Raw genomic sequence first — 19,441 nt, forward strand, 5'->3', positions numbered from 1 at the left:
TAAATGGGAGGAAAAAGAAAGCATACTTGGGGGAAGAGAATGAAGGCAAGCTACAGCATACTGCCTCATAACTCAGACACTTAAGGAAAGATCCTTCTCCATGCTATACACATCAAATATAAATATAAATACACACACACGCAATAGACCAGAATCTGCAAACCATTAACTGGCTTTTTTTTTTTTTTTGAAGACTTTATTTATTTTTAGAGATTGGAAGAGAGGGAGAAAGGAAAAGAAACACCAATGAGTAGTTGCCTCTCGTTCATCCCCTACTGGGGACCTGGCCTGCAACCCAGGCATTTGTCCTGATAGGGAATCGAACCAGCAACCCTTTGATTCTCAGGCCAGCTCTCAACCCATTGAGCCACACCAACCAGGGCTTAACTGACTTTGGTAGTTAAGAGTCAGGAAGGTCTTATGAGTCCAAGCGAACACAACTTCTTTCCAGGTTTGCCACTTAGTATTTTCAAATGAATTATACTTGCTCTCACTTAAAAAAAAAAATACCAGCCCTGGCTGGTGTAGCTCAGTGGATTGAGCACGGGCCTGTGAACCAGACAATCGCGGTTCAATTCCCAGTCAGGGCACATTCCTGGGTTGCAGACCGGTTCCCTGCAGGCCAGTTCCCAGCAGGGGATGCACGAAAGGCAACCATACATTGATGTTTCTCTCCCTCTCTCCTTCCCTTTCCCTCTAAAGATAAATAAATAAAATATTAAAAAAAAAAATACCATCAAGGAACTCCCAACGTAAAGGGGAGGATGCATATAAGTGAACCTTGCTATTCCCCTAAGACTAGATTTTTCTGAGAATAACTGGTTTTATTCTTAACAAGTCATAGGTCCCATGAGTCTACTACAAGGCTCAGCATTCAAGCAATGACAATGGTAAAAACTCAAGTCTCCTATGTAAGAATACCAAACAAAAATAGTTAAATTGAATCAAATAGCCAGAAGGACCAAACAGTTGGACAATGCCAAACAGACAGCAGGGCAAAAATTACTTGCCAATAGCACAGTCCCTAGAATGATTTGTTCTGCTGTGAAGTGGCTGTGGAAGTGTAATTTGGAATTACAGTTCGTAGCAATTAAGAATATAGACTTTGGAATCAAACTGACTGGGTTCAAATCCCAGCCTCATTGCTTCTTACCTATATGACTTTGAGCAAAGTACCACAATCTCTCTACAAACATCAGTTTCCTTTTTTGTAAAATGGAAGAAATAAAATACACAGGGTGGCTGTAAGAATTATATAAGACAAACCACATAAAGTGCTAAGAAAAATGTCTTGACACACAGAAAGCTATTGTTACTAATACAAATACTACTAGAAATAGCAGCACAAGGGACTAGAGGTTTGGTGTTGTTGGTAGGGCTTTTGAATAAACCACACATGTTTCCACACGTTACCTTGTCCCATCTACAGTAGCCCTGTAAACTACAGGAATTCTTTACATTCTCAAAGGGAAAAACAATATCCAACTCCAGACTAAGGGTCAAAAAACCTGGAGTTCTTCAAGTCCTCACTCTGCCAAAAACTAGCTGTAAGATCTTAGAGAAGTTATAACCCCTGTAAGCTTCAATTTCTACTACTTTTCAGAGTTTAGCTTTAATGGGCTAATATATGTAAAACTTTAGCCTGGGTGACTCTGATCCTCAATCCTACCTCCATGCAATTCAGTTAAGTATATGCAAAGACATGACCAGAATTAGGCAAGCAAACCTCTGCAGAAAAAAAGGAAAATTATTTGTTGTGAAAATTCTAAACCCCAAAAATAGTCTTTGGGTTGTTAGGAAAGAAATTTTAGCTTCTCTAGCCAGCCCCCAAATCAGTTTTTTCTTTCTTCCTACTTACTCATTATGAAATCAAAACCAGTGTCACAAAGAAATCTTCTCCCTCTAAAAGCAATGATAAGCGAAACTCCTCTTCCATGTCATCCCAGCCATTTTACATGGCTTCTTGTTAAAGCACACTGAGCCCCCTCCTATTGAAGAATACTGACCAATAAAATATAGCACCTATAACACTACTGAACTGTATACAAACATTCAAGCCAAGAAAGGTAAGTCTTCTAGATACCTAAAAGGTATTAATTTGCCATAACTGGTATTTGCCCCAAAATTCAAAGCAATTGTTTCACTTGTTCATCCATGCAGAGAAAATTACCATTTTATTTTTAAAATAAAAGATATTTTGTCAGTAGTTTTTCCATGTCTTCTTATCACAAAGAGTGTTTATTACCAGAGGTCCAAAGCCTAGGTAACACCCCTACCACCATCACCTGATGTTCCACCATTAGAAGCTCAGAAAATTCTAGTATCTCTCCCTTGGCTGGGAAGTCTCACTCCTGCACTAAGCCTAAGAACCTGACATGATCTGCATCAAGGCAAAAGAGAACTTGGTTCACTTCACAATCTCATCTCAACTGAGCACTTCCAGAGTTACTAAACCAATATCCCAAAAAAGGCATTGTTTAGATGTTAGCAATTTCTGTACTTCCCTGTGGATCTTTTATGCCAGGCCCTCCTTTCCCCCTTCTCCCAGTCAACAAAAAGGTTGACTGAAGGATTTTTCACTCTGACAAAGATCTCACTGTGCCCACCACGAATCTCTTTGATGAATTAAGGAAGTCTGGCAAAGAGTGATGTATTCTACCTGATTGGAGTTTCAAAGAAAAGGAAGAAAATAAATACATAAAAGTTTTTTAAATAGTCCTGTTAAAAAGAGGTTGACCTGGCCCAAAGTAACCTGTCAAGATTTAAAATTTTATTGTGACTTTAAAAAGGAAGGGGAAAAAAAAAAAAAACCACACCTCCACCATCTTAACCTTAAATTCAGAAACCAGATGGAACATTTTTCTTGCTCTCTTTTGCCCTCCCAAGTATTCTGGGGACCCCCCAAATGGCAATATACTAAAATGGCTAAATACTGGACTGGTTTTGAAGCAAAGGAAGGGTGTGGCTCTCAACTAGTGAGGGGGACCCGGACTGAAAGGGTACGCGTGAAGAAACAAAACCTGCTTCTCTCTAGAGCATGTATGACACACACACAGGACTGGTCTAACAAGTCCTTCTGATCTCTCAGGCCAGGCCTCCTCCTTCTCCTCCCCCAGCACCCAGGGCCTCTCCAAGGCCCTCCACTGGGACAGATTATACGAAATTTTCTCTCAATCCTGAGAGTCTGAGACACACTAAATTACTTACCTGCATCCCTGCTGCAACCCTGCCAAAAGTGCCTCACTTAGCCTTATAAGGAGAAAGCAAAGCTTCAGGAGAGGCTGAAAAGAAAACAAAGATAAGAGGGAGGGGCAAAAACAGAGGGAGGTGTCAGACTGGAGGAAGGGGAGAGACCAATTGCCTTTCCCCTTCCTACAAAAAGGAGAAAAAGAGGGAGTCAGGTATACAATGGACAATAAGATAAAGTCTAATCAAAATAGAAAGGTATTTATTTAACTTTTGTACCATAAAAGAGAAATCCTAAAATTAACTAGGATACCTTACCCTTCTTTACCCTAGGGGAGAAAAAAATTTTTTCATGGGAAAAAACCTTAACCTTAGGATTTACCAGAGATTACCCAACTGAGCTCACATTCTTCTTTTTAGAGAGGCAGTTTCTCACCAAACCCCTTACTTTCTGTCAATGGCATTCCCACCATCTCTTTCCCACTGTTCGAAGATCACTTGGAAAAGTTGGAAGGATGTAACTGAGTCATATTTACACAATCCTGTTTCCTCAAACCTCTTTAAAAAGAGCAACAAGACATCCCTTCCAGCCCTGGCCAGGTAGCTCAATTGATCAGAGCATCATCACCTCAATACACCGAGGTTGCAGGTCCAATCCCCACAGAACACATACGAGAAGCAACCGATGAACACATAAATAAGTGGACCAACAAAATCAATGTTCCCCCCCCTTCTTCTCTAGAATTAATAAATAAAAAAAATTTTTAAAGACACCTCTTCCAACAAGTTTAGAATACAGCTCCCTTCTGAGACAGAGACAGAGGCAACAAAGACAGAGAAGGTGTGAGTCTATGAGGAAATCAGCAAATGTGAAGGTCCTATTTCATCTACAGGATAGAGAGCTAAAGGAAATGTTCCTCCCTATATAAAAGATAAGCTATATAAAAGGAAATGTTTCCCCCTATGTAAAAGAAAATCATACAGGGGAAGAAAAGTTGTGAGTTGTTAATTACTCATCTCCCCCTATAAATTATCACACAATCTTCTAAACAACCTCTTAAGTTAATACTGGCCCCTTATTATTTTTTTTTATTTGCCCCTTTCTAAACTATGTATCTGATACATAGTTTATAACTCAGGGGTGTCAAACTCATTTTCACTGGGGGCAACATCAGCCCCACCATTGCCTTCAAAGGGCCGAATGTAATTTCAACTTCTTAACAGTTAAGGAGTAGTTACGTTTATACAGTCCTAAAATTATTTTGGCCCTTTGAAGGCAAGTGAAAGGCTCCTGATGCGGCCCCTGGTGAAAATGAGTCTGACATCCCTGAATTGTATCAGAAGCATCCAATACCCTGCCCAATGCCATATACTAGTTAAGTGTTGGAAAGGCATCTGTTTTACTCCAAGTCCATGTTCCATCTACTGGACAGAATGAAAGGAGTATGAACTTTCCATGCTTTTTGTGGTTAAAAGTCATTCTAACACCAATTGAGTTGACCAAAAGTAAACTTGGGAGGGGAGGAGAGGGAGGTGAGAAAGGGTGAGGTAGAGGCAGCTAAACCTTTGGTCTTTCCTTCACCTTAAAGAACAAGACCTTTTTCAATTCTCGGGAAGAGCTTGCAATCTACATCAGATTTTGCACTTTATAAGAAACAAGAACTTAGGAGGGATGGTACGAGAGACAAAAGTAGTACTACTTTGTACAAAATCACTTACCTTTTCACTAGAAGGGCTGTTCTAGAAATCTAGCTACGTGCCACATTCTCTAATCACCCCCACCTCAAGAAAGAAAATCTAATCACAAATATCTCTACTCTCATATTTAATATGAAATCTCACTAAAAAACCAAACTCAGAGATCAGAGTTGGGGTGGAAAACAGAAGGAACTAGAAGCAGGAAAGATTGTGCTAGCCAGCATCAGAACAGAGGGGAAGAATTGTTCTAGAGGTATGTTAGCAATCTGCCTCTAGGGCAGCTGTCCTTCCCAGAAATGAAAGGCTGGTTTGTGTGTGCGTGCTCAGGGGCTAGCCAGCTTGGCAAGAAGTTTAAGGACTCAGCCACCCAATCCACAAAGTGAGAAGAGATGCCCGTTTCACAGCTGGAATGGAGGGCAGGGGAAAGACAAAACAATGGGGTGGGAGGGGCGGAACAGAGAAGTGCTACAGGTGCTCTTTCAGTCTAGACAAAGGAGTGGGGGGGAATCCCAGAAAAACTACCAACCATTCATTCCCTAGTTATGTGCAAACAGACTTGCCAGTACCTCTAAATACTGAAATCAAAGAATGAGTAGGTTTTCTCTAGCTCTGGATGTAATAGAGTGCTAACTCAAAGGATGATACCTAAAATGTAGAGCCTCAGTAATGCCTTTCAGACCCAGTGAGGTATCTCCAATATATAGTCTTTAAAAATGTATAAATTAGCATCTATCTCCTTCTAGAATTCCTTTTGTTAGTTAATTCCTAGAGGTCTGTAAATAATAGTAATACACACAAAAATTCAGGGAGATCCCCAATACTAAGAGATTGAGATCATTTATATAACTCAGTGCTAAAATGCAAAATGCCATAGTCAGAATTCACACTCCCTAATCCCTCGGAGTAGCTAGATGCTCTGAGTCCCATTACACACACAAAGGCTGCTCTCTTCTCAGTAGAGTCCTGCAGCAGAGCTGCTCTCCAGGGACAAAGAGATTTCACAGGAGAACCACAAAGACATCGCCCCTCTCCGTTTCCCCACTCCCAGCTTTCTCACTTCCTGTCACAGTAGCACCAGACCACAGTCTCCCAGAAACAAACAAATACAAAGTGCTGGATTCTGGGCTGCAGGCCAACCACATTCCAGGGCATCCTGTCTACCAATCACCAGCCAGAGCTCCCACTTTGCCCTGCTCAGTTCCTTATCATGTTCGGGAAAACAACCCTCCTCCCTGCCCCAAGCCAACACTGCATAGGACAAAGCTCAAGCCTTTAAGAATCAGCAGAAAGATATTGTGTGTGGATCTAAGGGTTCAGAGGGAGTGAGGGGATTTTTCAGATTTCTACTTGGCAAGTTTATTCACTCTGGAGGCGCTGCACAGAGGATTTTAAAGCTACCACTGATAATACATTTAGGTCAGCTACATATGTTGAATGCATCCCAAAGAAAGCTCCATCATGACAATCTGATCTCCAACCTGAATCAGTCAATGGAATATTCCCTCCTGGAGAACCACTTTAGGACAGAACCTCTGTCACCTTCTCCATCACCCATTTCCACTGATTCCAAAGTCTTTCATTTTCCCCACAAGCATAAAGTTGGTTCCAAAGAGGCCCCACAGAGAGCAAACAAAGGCAGCAGACTCCACCCTGCCAAGAGGCAAGATATAGGCACTAGTAGGTGCGGGGTGCAAAGTTCCCTACTCTGCTAGGGAATAAGAGGAGAACCACTAGGAACTGCACAGTAGCTCTGGCAACAAAGAGGTCAAGACAACAACCTCAGCTTTTTTAGCTCACCACTCCCCCACAATGGTCAAAAGCTACAGATTTGGAACCTCAGAAAAGAAAACCTCTCTTCCTAATAAGGGTTCTCAGCTGCTTCCAAGAATGGGATAAATGATACATTTTTCTATTGTCTTGTACAAGCCCAACAGACCTTAGTCCTAAAGCTCAGAAGCAAAGACACAAACAGAAGTCAAGCGTTATTAGCCAAGGATTCTTGAAATCCAAAGTAACACTATTTGCCCAAAGGGCTCAATTTTTCTTACATAAAGGTTCAGCATAGCACAAGGCTCAGCACCAGAGAGTTCTCTGACCAGAGGGATATTCCGGGCAACTAACTAGTAATATGTTATTATCTTTTTTCCTCCCTTTCTTTCTCCTAGACTCCTTCCCCCTTCTTGGATCTACCAGAAGTACTCCGAGCTAAACCCTGATTTAGATAGTACATGACCCAAAAGGAGCTGAGCTAAAACAGCACAACTTGGAAGAAATTAGTCCACGTCTAATTCGACATAACTAGGTGGAAAGAGGCAGGGCTGGAATACACCAACAGTCAGCCATTCTAAGGCTACATAAAAAATATTTAGCCACACTGTTTTAGAATCAAAATTCAAAAGTAGGACCTAGCCACTGCAAACTTCATCGTTGAAGCACACAAAAACAGTTTAAGATCTCTTACGTAGCATTGAATCAGACTAACTCCGCTTTTCTCTCAAGAACAACTGAAAAATTAGTTATAATTGTTAGTATTCTTATCAGATTCTCCCTCATTCATTGCCCAAGCCAAATAAATCAGTCAATTAAGTACCATAGTGAGAGGTGGATACAGAAAAGTAGACAAAAATAGTAGAATCTAGTGGGAAAGCTTTCTGAGGTATTTAAAAAGACAGACTTAAAAGACACACCCCAGAAGACAAAGAACTGGACACACCTAAATCAATGCTGCTGCTCCAAAAGGATGCTTGATAGATTCTTTGTCTCAAATCGAGAAGAAGAGGCATGAAAGGGAGCGCTGACTCAGAAATATAGTCACCAGGGGGAGCAGGGAGGAGAGGAGATGGGTATAGCCAACTGATTGTAATTCAGCATGACTTCACCAGAGGTTCTGGTTCTAATTTTATCTCTAGGTGTTTGCAGACCTATTTGGAAAACCCACCAAAGTACAATAATAATGAATGGGTAAAAAGAAAGTCAATGGAGGGCCCAAAGACTTAAGCTGAATACTCAATGGTTGGAAAAGCATGAATCTGTTTTGCTATCTAACTTCCCACATACCCTTTTCTCACCAAATCATACCCAAAGGTGAAAGAACTGAGGGAAGGGGAGGCAGAGAAATGAATGTATTTGGGGAAGGTTTAGCTACATTCCAACTAGCCAACATCCCGCACAGATTTAAGAGTGCCTGAGAATCCAATCCCACTACATGATAGTTGCTGGGACTCAACTAACACACATCCAATCCCTTTGCCACCCACCATCCCCCACCCGCCACACTCTAAAAAGAAGCATAATTGAGATAGCTTGATGAAGGCACCAGCTGTTTCCACCACTCTCCCTCCCCCCAACTCCAGAGAACACAGTTCAAACTTACATCAAACACTTAATACAATTGACAGGCCAGTAGGAAGGAGAAGCCTGGACTAAAATAGCAGGAAGAGTGCCAACTGGCCCCACTTAGAAGGAATGCTTTCTTGGCTCAATTTAAAAATAAGAAACCTTTGTCATCCACTCCCCTCTGCTCAATTATGTTCTCCTTTCCACAACCTACCCCTCAGTGTCAAAAGGATTTCAGTTTCTTCTCTACAACTCCTTGATCTATTTTCAAACGTCAGAAAATACAGGGGAGTTATAAGGTTGAATGTAAAATAATATCTGGTAGATTGGAAGGCTTCCTGGACTGTAAGGGTAAGGAGAAGGAAGCCCACACAGCACCCTTCTCCTTTCCAAGTAAAGAAAGGAGGGAACATTATGTTTCCGCACTAGTAACCCGATTTCTCAAGGCATGGGTGGCCATTAAAAGTATTAATGTGATCAGACCCTCCCCCGCCCATATTCTAAGTCAACCAGAGTTTGCCAAGGAGGGAGGGAAGGAAGCCAGCACTTCCTTTTCAGACAGGAAGTAACATTAGCCCTTCCTGCCCAGTTTTAAACAAATCGTCCGGTTGAGTTTCAATGTTAACATCCTCTCCTGAATTTATTCCACAATTTCAAAATGAATAAGAGGGCAAGTCCTCTATAAAATGATAAGTGCTAGCATAACCCCCAAATCAGGTGGTGATCTGTGGTTACAAAACAATACAGGATACCATGATGGAAAACTTGAAATTAGCCATCTGTTCACCATGTCCACTACCATGAGCCAGTCTTCTCTGCTTCTCACACTAATTACATGACCATCCACCTGAGAAACTACACAGATATGTAACTTAACTCAAACATTCAGGTTTTGTAGTCCTCAAATCTGAATGATGAGGTTCACCTGGAAAGCTTTAAAAAAAAATAGTCTCCCAAATCTACCTGTCCATCCCCCATACATCAATTTCTGTAGAGAATGCCTAGAAATTCATCTTTTAAAAATGTTATCAAAGTGACCCTGATGTAAATGTTGGGAATCACTGTATTGGCCTATCTCTGACAACCCTCTGACCACATTCCTCTTGCAAAAAGGACACCGGACCCTGACCAGTGCAGCTCAGTTGGTTGGGCGTCATCCCACAAAGCAAAAAGTTGCTAGTTCAATTCCCGGTCTGGGCATGTGCCTGGGTTTCATGACCAGTCCCCAGTTCGGGCACGTACCAGAGGGAACCTGTCAATGCTTCTCTGTCACATTGATGTTTCTCTTTCTTCTTCCCTCCCCCTCTCTCTAAAAATAAATAAATTAAGTCTTTTTTTAAAAAAAGGCAGTAGTTATAAAATATATTACTTAGGTCTGCTTTACTGTTCACCAGACAGCTCACATCATTATTCAATCTGAATGAGAGGCGCTTTGAAAGCATGGATTTAAATACAAGGAGAGATGGAATGACACATCCTAAATCCTTATAATCTAGACTCAGAACCTAGAAAGAATTGTCTCCCTTCCTTGGAATCCCGAGTTGCTACACTGGAGGATATCCTTATTTACGGTGCAGATTGGACAACAGGATTATTTTTAAAACAACTCAGTTTAACTTTCCTGCAAGGAACAAAGAGCTACCCCACACTGTCAAAGACTGGTCCGGTACTCCATCCCCAAAGAAGTGCCAAAGCCCTACATCCCTAGATAACTCTAGCCCGGTTGGCAAATATAATAGAAATAACCAAAATTTCTGAATCCACATGTTACCCCTGACGCAAGTCACTTTAAATTTTGGTTTGAGTAAGAGCAAGAGTAGCAAACTGTTTTCAGAAAAATCATGAAGAAAAATCTTTCCACAAGGTAGCATGTAGTCACTAAAGATTTAGAAAAGAAGAATGGCATTGGAAGAGATACCTTCAAGACAACTATAAACATCTACAAATGTTAAGGTAATACATATCAAGCAATTATTTTTTTAAGATTTATTTATTTATTTTTAGAGATGGGAAGGGAGGGAGAAAGCAAGGGAAAGAAACACCAACGTGTGATTGTCTCTCACGCACCCCTGCCTGGGGACCTGGCCGAAACCCAGGCATGTGCCCTGACTGGGAATCGAACCAGCAACCTGTTGATTCTCAGGCCAGTGCTCAATTCACTGAGCCACACCAGCCTTGGCTCAAGCAGTTATTTTAAAGCAACTTCAAAATGTGAGGGAATCTATGATTGCCTAGAACATTTCCTATGAAAGATGATACAGTTACCTGACCAAAGGAAATGGAAAGAGGGAAAAAAGTTACATGACTGAAGTCATCTCCAAAGGATGATATTAACAGGATGACAACTAGATAAGTATAATTAAAAGAAAGAACAGAGGATAACCAAGTCAAGCTCCAGGGTTAAACTTCAAATGAGAGAGAGAAACAGACAGACTCCTTCACTGAGGAACAGACTAGCTAAACGAGAAATCCAGAGAGGGGAAAGTAAGAATGGATGATTCAAGACATAAGTACTCTGTTAATCAAAAATCTTTTACTTTTCCATATGGGGTTACCATAGAACATTACTAGCTGGTACTTCTTCCTCAATCCTACCAAAGTCGATGAAGCAAAGTAGTTCAGTATATGCTTTAATAACCTTTATTGCTTAAATATACATGTGTAAAAGAAAAGCAGATACACAGTTAGTTATCAGGAATGATTATCTCCTCCAATGTGCAAGACAGAAATATGGATATGGCGACCTATAAAGTAGTCCCTGAAAGCCATTAAATCCCAATGATTAGAGCTTTGGGGAACCAGGAATTTTTGTCAAATAAGCAAAAAAAGCAGCAGATAAGTAAGGCAAGCATAATATTTGATCAAAAGAACATCAACCAAACAAACCAACAAGTGTACTCAAAAGGAAACTATACCAGGTCTAGATGGTTACTTCTCCTATTCACAGAAGATTTACCATGTAGGTAAAATGGAGAAATACATTTCTCTAGGGAAGAAAATTTTGATCTCACTTCCCAAATACATACAAACTTATTCTAAGTAATTGCCCTACTATTACTCTCCAAGACAAGGGTCATTAACCTATGCAAAATCTGCTACTCTGCAAATTATTTGCTGACTATATTCACATGAACTTCTGCAGTGGAACAAAGATGGAGGCTAGGTCAGGTTAACTCCTTACAAATACACAAAAATTGTTAATAGCTATTGTCTACGGGGTCTGAAGTGATGAGACAACTTTCTTTGTACCATATAGTGCATGACCAGGTCCTATATTATCCTTCCCTTCTCCCCAACACACACCCATTGGGCCTCTCTGAAAAAGTTTACTTCCCACATCTCTCTTGTTCACTGGTAACCACCAGCCTCGAGGCCTTTGTATTTTTTATTCACATCTACATGACTCCACCCTAATTTCTTGGAGGTCTCTCTCAAATACACCTTCAAGTGAAATCTTCCCTGACCACTCTATTAAAAAAAAAACCTCACTTCCCCTCTTTGCACTTATTCACCACCCTATATGTTCTGCATCATTTTTTCTCAAAAGTATTATCACGCTCTAACATATTATGTATTTATCTGTCTCTTTCAACTAGAATGTAAACTGTGAGGTCTATTTGGTATTTACTGTTTATTTCCAATGCATGGCATATAGCAGACTCTCAAATTTCTTTTGAACGAATGGAAATGTTTTTCAATGAAAACAAAAAGTTAAATTTTTGAAAAATAAATCAATTTTGCTTCATTTTTGTTTTTATACTTTTTTTTCCAATTGTTTTTCTTAGGCCTATCAATTAGGGTCTCCTGTAGCCTCACCTGCAGGTTTGGCTGACCTTCAGGAGCGCAGACATTCAAACAGCCGACTCTGCCCTGATTTAACAAAGTAGCCCATGGAAAGAGAACAGCAGAAGGGTTATAGAACTCCCATTCCAACAAAGAAACAGTGGAAAGAAATCAGATTGGCACCAACTTCTCCTTTAAAATAGACTACTCTATTTTAAAAGTGTGCTGAATATACACCAGCTACTTTATTTCAGTGAGATTTAGTTCACTTGCAATGAACTGTAGGTGCTTTGATAAAGGTATTGAAAAGTTGACCTAGTTTCTATAACAATGTCCTATGTCCAAAACCATCAGAATATATTTTGGTTTCTTAAAATATATGCTCCCTAAAACAAAAATCTTTCCACTCCACAAACAGAACTTTCAATGTGCTGCTGTACTGCAATACAGAACAACATGGGAAACGCACACAAAACTGATATTGTGGGAAAAGAAAATTTCATTTGTTCTACTGTTAAATGAAGCAAAATGAGTAATTAATTAGCAAATGTGGATGAGATCTGAAAATCAAACAGATCGAAATCTGAATTACTAAAAGAAATCAATTTTCTTGGATCACAACAATCAATCCTAATTTAGATCTAATAGAAATAAACCAGAAGCAGTATCCTAACACTTGTACCTTTAGCACATGAGTACAATTTATTCTATAAAAAATCAGAAACTTCTTTCATATTGTTAGTAAGGCAAAGCAAAATCAAAAGACCAACAACCTAAAGGGAAAAAAGGGATAGGGCAGGCAAAGGGATAACAGAAAAGCAAACAAAAACAGAAAACATAAGAAACTCAGTAGAGAGAATATGTGGGTTTTAAAATGTGGAGACCTGGGTGAGGGAGTTATGACAGGAAGCTATGAAGTGCCAACAGAAATTAGTTTAAATACCATTCAAAACACTAATTTCATGAGTTACTTAGTATACAGGAAAGAGAAAAAGAAGGGAAACTGTAGGCTGGAAGAAACCTAGAAGTTTCCAAGCAAGGGTGCATCTAACACATCTGTATTTCCCACAGGTCATGTTTGGCTTTTCCATACGTAAGAGCAGACCTCTTTCTTAGAAGCACACTTCTCACAGGAAGCATTGAGGAACTCAAAATTTCTATATGTCTCAGTTTTGCAAATGTCCACAAACAAGGACTGGAACAGAGAATGTTTCCTGAACATAAAAGAGGAAAGCTTATTTCAAGAAAAGGAATAGTGAAAGTCTGCCTTCATTTCTGTGTAATTGTTTCCTGTAGAACCACTCATAATGGAATGTTATCCTACAAAATCCTGGTTGGACAAGTGAGACTTCAAGGTAAAAAATCTGGTTCCAAGTCGGGAGTAATAAACCTAAACTAAGCTTTCTCAATCAATTCTCTGCCAAAATTAAAGTTTACCCTATGGGATGCTGGAGTTCTGTCTCTTATATATACAAAAAGATAAGAGAAACTTGTATTGCTTTTTCTTTCCTAAAGCATCCAAGCCTCTCAAAAAATTACTGTAAGATACTCAAGCTTTGCCACTATTTCTCTTTCCCCACTTACACCTCACTTCACTTTATTAAAGGTTATCCATCCATTCCCACAGCACCCTTTTTTTGGGTAGCCATAGCCACGCAACTCCCCAAACTTACCTATTACTAAAGATACTTTTTCCCCCATTAAAAAAATAGTTTATCCACCCAGAAAACCCATTTATTCTATCACATACTTGTCACAACAATCCTATGCAATGGTTAAAATTATTGTCTTCATTTTACAGACAAGGAGACTAAGGCCTAGAGCAATTAAACAATTTACCCAAGGTTACACAGCTAGTAAGTGGCAGAGCAAGATTTGAACACCGGCAGTCTCACTCCAGCATCCATGCTCTTAACCACTCTGCTACACTGCCTTGCCTCTCCACATTTATGGAACTCTCAGATTGGAAAGTTCCTGTTTGGTCAGCATATTGATCAAAAAATAAAGAATATAGCATCTGTGGAAAATGTTAATAATTGGTGTCTATGTGAATAAAGGGTATATAGGAGTTATGTGCTAATCTTGCAACTTTCCTGTAAGTTTGAAATTCTTTTCAAAATAAAAAGTTAAAAGTTGCTTTTATCATTATATAATGAGACATGTTTTGTGAAAGTAGTGACCAAATTACTTGCTGGCCAGCAACGGCAGCTTTAGAAAAAGAAAACTCTGGATCCTTAGTGTCCCCACTACATGCCTGATCTAAACTGCCCACACCATTGGAGTCAGACTTAAGCACTCACTGAAGTAGCCCTAAAAATGGGGAACACTGTACCTGAACCAGAATTGTAAAAGTGAGCTGTGTTCTCAATGATTGATATCTTATAGTCAAAAACATGCAATTCCAAGTTGAATTAGGGGGGAAAATTACTTCCAAAAGCACATTATACAATGTGAATAAATACAAATCAATCAATACTCTTCTTTCTCCCCTTGTTAGTTCTAACTAGAACAGCTGTTTTTCTGTCCGTACAATTTCCCTGCCAGGCTATGTCATTGTTCTCTACTGGAAACCTTGAAGGCAGCTGCATTTAGGCAGAGCAATCCCTATTTCAGCTCCTAATGGCATTTAACCCCTTTTGAGAGGGAAGAGAACATGAAATCACATACTGATTATCTACAAGTTTCTTATTATTATTCTAAATTATCCATAAAAATGTGGGTTCTTAAACTCATAAAACTTCCCAATACACTTTGTGAACAAAATCTCCTGAAGGTTCATAGTGGAAGCAGTGACAAAAAAATAATGATATCCAAACACACTTCTGTTTAAACACTGATGTTCAAACTATTATCCCAAGGTTTTTATGTTTTTATTAACAAGTATAAAAACCATTCACTTCTGACATGGCTCAAAGCAATACTTCCCTGGTGCCGCCCTAAAATGTTCTGGATAACAAGTTTCTCTACCCTAGTTCCTCTCCACTCAGTGGTTGACGTTAACAGCTGCCTGTGTTATGAAATGAACTGATGAGGACCCTTACCTTTTTTATACTATTCTTCAAAATGCTTGCCCAGAAAATAAATAGGATTAAAGAAAAACTAAAACTTTAAATTTTCAATATTTCAAGAAACTTTCCTTAAAAATGCGTCCAAATTTGCTTAAAGTGTCAAAGGTGGAAACTATAAACTACAGTAAGTTTCAAAATTACACTGCAACTTTATTTAATCTAGGTGGTATTGCCTCCCATCTCAACTTCCTTCAGCCACCCCCAGAAAGGTCCCTCAATCATTCCATCAAGTGCCATATTTAAACAAGGCTTACTGAGCACCTCAGTATATACCAGACACTAAGATAGTTGCAAAGAAGAGAATACAGAAATAAGTAGTTCACAGTCTAGAGAGGAAGACAAAAATAAATAAACAATTTTAATACAGTGTGATAAACATTTGAACCCCGTTATAACCTCTGTCCTGCAAACTGCCAATATCATTTTAAACCACATGCCTGAAAATTCTCTGGAAGAAGTAATTTCACTGATAATCAAAAGCAAGGACTGACCCTCTACAAGATGAAACACCCTTTCTTATTTCTAGCAAGGGCTTATTTTAGTTCTGGCTCTTTTTTCTATTCTCTCTGGAAAATTGAAGTGTATTAGTGATTAAGCCTGTAGACTTTGTAGAAAGTCAGCCCAGTGTTTAATTCTGGCCTTGGCCACCTATGGGCAGTGAGATTTTCAACAAACCTCAGCTTCTCTGAAGCTCAAATTCCTTTAAAAAAAAAAAAACAGTTGTTGTGGGAAATTAAAGTAGCACACCGAGGGGAAAAAAAGAGGGGAAGGGGCTGGCAGTTAGTAACAGAACCATCAGGCACCAAAATAGAAAGCAATAAATTACAAGGAGTTAATCATTGTGTTATTCATTTGAACACTAATGTTTGCTTAATTTATTTGCATCCATCCATAGAGAGCAACTACCTCATAAACCTAAGGGTGAATTTCAATCACTGGGAGCTTTTTCTTTTCAGATTTCCAGCAGTCTCAATTTTTACGCTAGCTGAAAGAACATGTTCTAGCCCCTCTTGACTCTCCATAATTTAAAACCCTAAGAAAAGCACTGAAACGCTAACCACCCACAAGAGATCCCCACCTGGAACACGGACCATACCTTAGTCATATAACAAAGAAACCAACAGTATATGGGAGTCAAACAAGGACAGAAAAATCTGCACAACTTATACTTACTTGTCATTTTTTATCCTAAAACCAAAATAAGGAGTAAGACAAAAATTAAGAGATTTACTTATATGCACACCTTATATTTCCTGAACTAGAAGAACTGGCAGAGGTGAGGTACAAGACAATCTTCCATTTGATCATCGGAAAGGCTCTACAGTACATACCAGTCAAAACAATGCCTCGGTTCGTGGAAACAGTCCTGGACTAGGATGCTCGCTGCAGCTACACAAAGCCCAGTATTTAAATCTGGACCCAACTCACCACCATCCAGTCATCCAGAACCTATTTTCAAACTGCCTTTGTACTCCTTCCGATTCCCTCATCCCTCCCCCTAAAGGTTGAATGGAAAACCGACACTCTGGCAGCAACATGACCAACCCTTCAAAGATGCACCAAGAAACCTCCCTAGGCTGGAGTCAAGACAGAAAGAACACTTGGAAGAAAAATTGGAAAATATTAAATAAGAACTACCGCTCAACAGAATGTAGTACGCATTGTCTTTTTTCTTTTTAACTGCACTTGCTATAATTATGAGATCCAGACATTAAAAATCTTCCTGCAGCCCTTGCACAGATTGTATTAAAAGGAGAAACAAAGTTGTTTCCTATGAAGCCACTACCTCATAAGAATGAAATCATCCTGCAAGACACACACTCGCAGTTCTAGAGAAGAAATACAAGGAAGTGTTCTACTCTGAAAAGAACTGAGTGCAGGAAGCACAAAAGTCAGAGATAACAGACACGTATCACTTTAAAGCTAATAAGCAGCTTACATATTAAGGCCCATCTTGTTACAAGTAGGGCAGCATCTAATTCAGCTATAATTTTCAGACTGATTCTCATTTTCAAATGGCGAAGGAAGAGAATACCAGTTTTCAACTACTGATGAGTTGGCTATATAATTATCTAGAATCAGTATTTCTGCAAGAATGTATTTGCAAGAACAAGACAGATCTTAAGATTAAATGTAAGATAATGAAAGCACAGTCATGGGCCTTCACCTTACAGATTTCTGATTTCACGGCAAACAAAAACCTCACCTCCAAAAAAGAACTTTCAGTTTGGTTTAAAATAAGAATTCCCTTGTGCTTTCTCAAATGCATTCTGAACACTAAAGTTTCTATAAGTGTTTTCTCTTAGCCTAATCTTATTTAATCCATGGCCCTTTAAGACAGTACAAAACAGCAAATTTTTCCAGGTGTGTTGCCACTTAGGTGAACTAAACAGCATGATTAGAATTTCCTTATCACTTTCATAAACCAAATGTTACCATATTTACAAACTGAACATACCACAACTCCACAAATCCTTGCCATCAAAGGTAGTTTGGGAAGAAAAGGAGATTACATTCAGCTAACGTGGACCCATCTGTTTTCTTTTATAAGGCAAAGCAGGGAGGCAACGTCTAACAGGAGAATCAGGCTCCCACCCACCACACCTGGAAAGTAAAAAAAGGGACCCACCCAGGAATAGCAGGGCTGAAAGCCTTCTGGGCAGTTCAAACTCTCTAGGGAGAACACCACCGTTTAAGCTGCAAAGCTCCCTGCAACTTTCCACTTCCACAAATCTAATGATAAAAGGAAGGATAAAAGTTTCGAAACACATTAAGAACCGTATTTATAACCAGCTTCCCACCCGAGCAAATTCCTTTCCCAACCCGCACACAACATGCCAAAAAAAACCCAACCTTTGGTTTGGGCTCTGAAAATACAAGTTGTTAGTTTAATCCGCAAAAAAGTATAAAATCAAAGAACACTCCAAAAATGTAAATTTATGGAATTCCTCTTACCCCACTAAATCTATTCATCTCCCTGTTAGAGAGATCTAGAAGTTTGTTTCTGGGTCTTGAATATTTTACCTTTTTTTAATACAATAAAATTCCCCAAAGTAAGTAGAAAGGAAAATTAGTAATTGCTTAAAAGTCACCCGTCAGTACAGCAGTCTCTCTCATTTTTAAATTCCCTCTGGTTACCGTAAGACAAAAATTCGAGTTGGCTTATCCTCCTTTACCCGTCTGAATACACATTTTTTAAAAGGCACACACCTCAAATGTGGACTTGTAAAAACCAGTCCTTTAAGAAAGAAACCCAAGGCTTCGTCAATGTGTTGAGAAAGACAAATCCAGCAAGGCAGTTGATTTTTTCGCCACCTCTTCCTCCTTTCAGGATCTTTCCTGGTCTTCTTTCTCTCTCTCCCTCTTTTTTTTTCTCTCAGATCCAACACCTAAAATGGAAGTTGCACCCAGCCAAAGGCTAGGGAGCCTGGGTGGTGACAAACTGATCTGGCAGCCCTACCCCCTCGCTTTCCTAAGTGATGTCAGCCCCTGAGAACTTCCAATAGGAGCCAGGCATAAATCAGGGAGCTGATTTTATCCAATAGGAAACTTTATTATAGGAAATTAAAAAAAAAAAAGGAGAGAGAGGAGGAGAGAGACAGGGGGAAGTTTTATATATATATTTATATTTAAAGTGGAGACGGTACGATCTCTGAGGAATTACTGCAGAGCTCCAGGGGGCCCAAAGGAACAGGGCTTTTTAGAATGACATGCCGAAGAGTCGGCTCTCTTGATGGTGGGGTTCTTGTTCCCTCTCCTTTCCTTTCCAAATGGGGAAACAGAAAAGAACTGATTTTATTTGCCTACTGCTATTTGGTGTGTTGCTTTCTACCCCAAAGCATTTTCCCAAAAGAAGATAGGGAGGAAAAGAGAAATCCTAAAAATAGGACTATTATGTGTTGATAGGGATGATAGAGGATATCATTGTTTTGGTTTAACTGCATTCAGGTTAATTTAAAAAAAAATTAGTGTCTGTACTTAATAGTTCTTAGTGTCTACCCTCTCAATAAGAAGGAAGCTGAATCCATTGGGCTGTTGAGGAAAATCACTGTCCTTCCATTTGTCCCCAAATTAAAATAATGTGGGTTTGAGGGGCAGAATAAGTGGAGTCCAATAAACAAGCAATATTTTAGGGAAGATAACAGCATGTGTAAGGAAAAGTCTCACATCAAGAAAATTAGCTTTCTTTGTGAACTTCAAACTTAAGATGATCTAGTTCATATATTCTTTTTACACTTGTCCTAAAAAATAAAGATTATACAAGTATTCTTTTTATGAGTTAAGACTTAATATGTTCTTAAGTTAGGACATGAAGAACAGAGACTGGATTTTTTTTGTTTGTTTACATGCTTGACAAAAACTAGTATTTC

At 39.3% G+C, this 19,441-nt stretch overlaps 1 protein-coding gene across 8 annotated transcripts in view; it reads right to left on the reverse strand.

Annotated features, from left to right (window-relative positions):
• CTNND1 (catenin delta 1) overlaps nucleotides 1–18,512 on the reverse strand; it is a 48,621-nt gene extending 30,109 nt beyond the window's left edge. For 6 of the 8 annotated variants that reach the window (XM_053659078.1, XM_053659072.1, XM_037163309.2 and 3 more), the window contains exon 1: nucleotides 18,282–18,512. The gene's annotated coding sequence lies outside the window, so the exon portion shown is untranslated. Of the gene's footprint in view, nucleotides 1–17,700; nucleotides 17,805–18,281 lie in introns of all 8 variants that reach the window. The other 2 variants (XM_053659075.1, XM_053659073.1) reach the window with 1 other exon arrangement.
• Between the last annotated feature and the right edge of the window lie 929 nt (nucleotides 18,513–19,441).

Source organism: Artibeus jamaicensis, unplaced genomic scaffold, assembly GCF_021234435.1.
Source record: "Artibeus jamaicensis isolate MK-2021 breed Jamaican fruit bat unplaced genomic scaffold, CSHL_Jam_final scaffold_614, whole genome shotgun sequence".
In the NCBI taxonomy this organism is placed as follows: domain Eukaryota; kingdom Metazoa; phylum Chordata; class Mammalia; order Chiroptera; family Phyllostomidae; genus Artibeus; species Artibeus jamaicensis.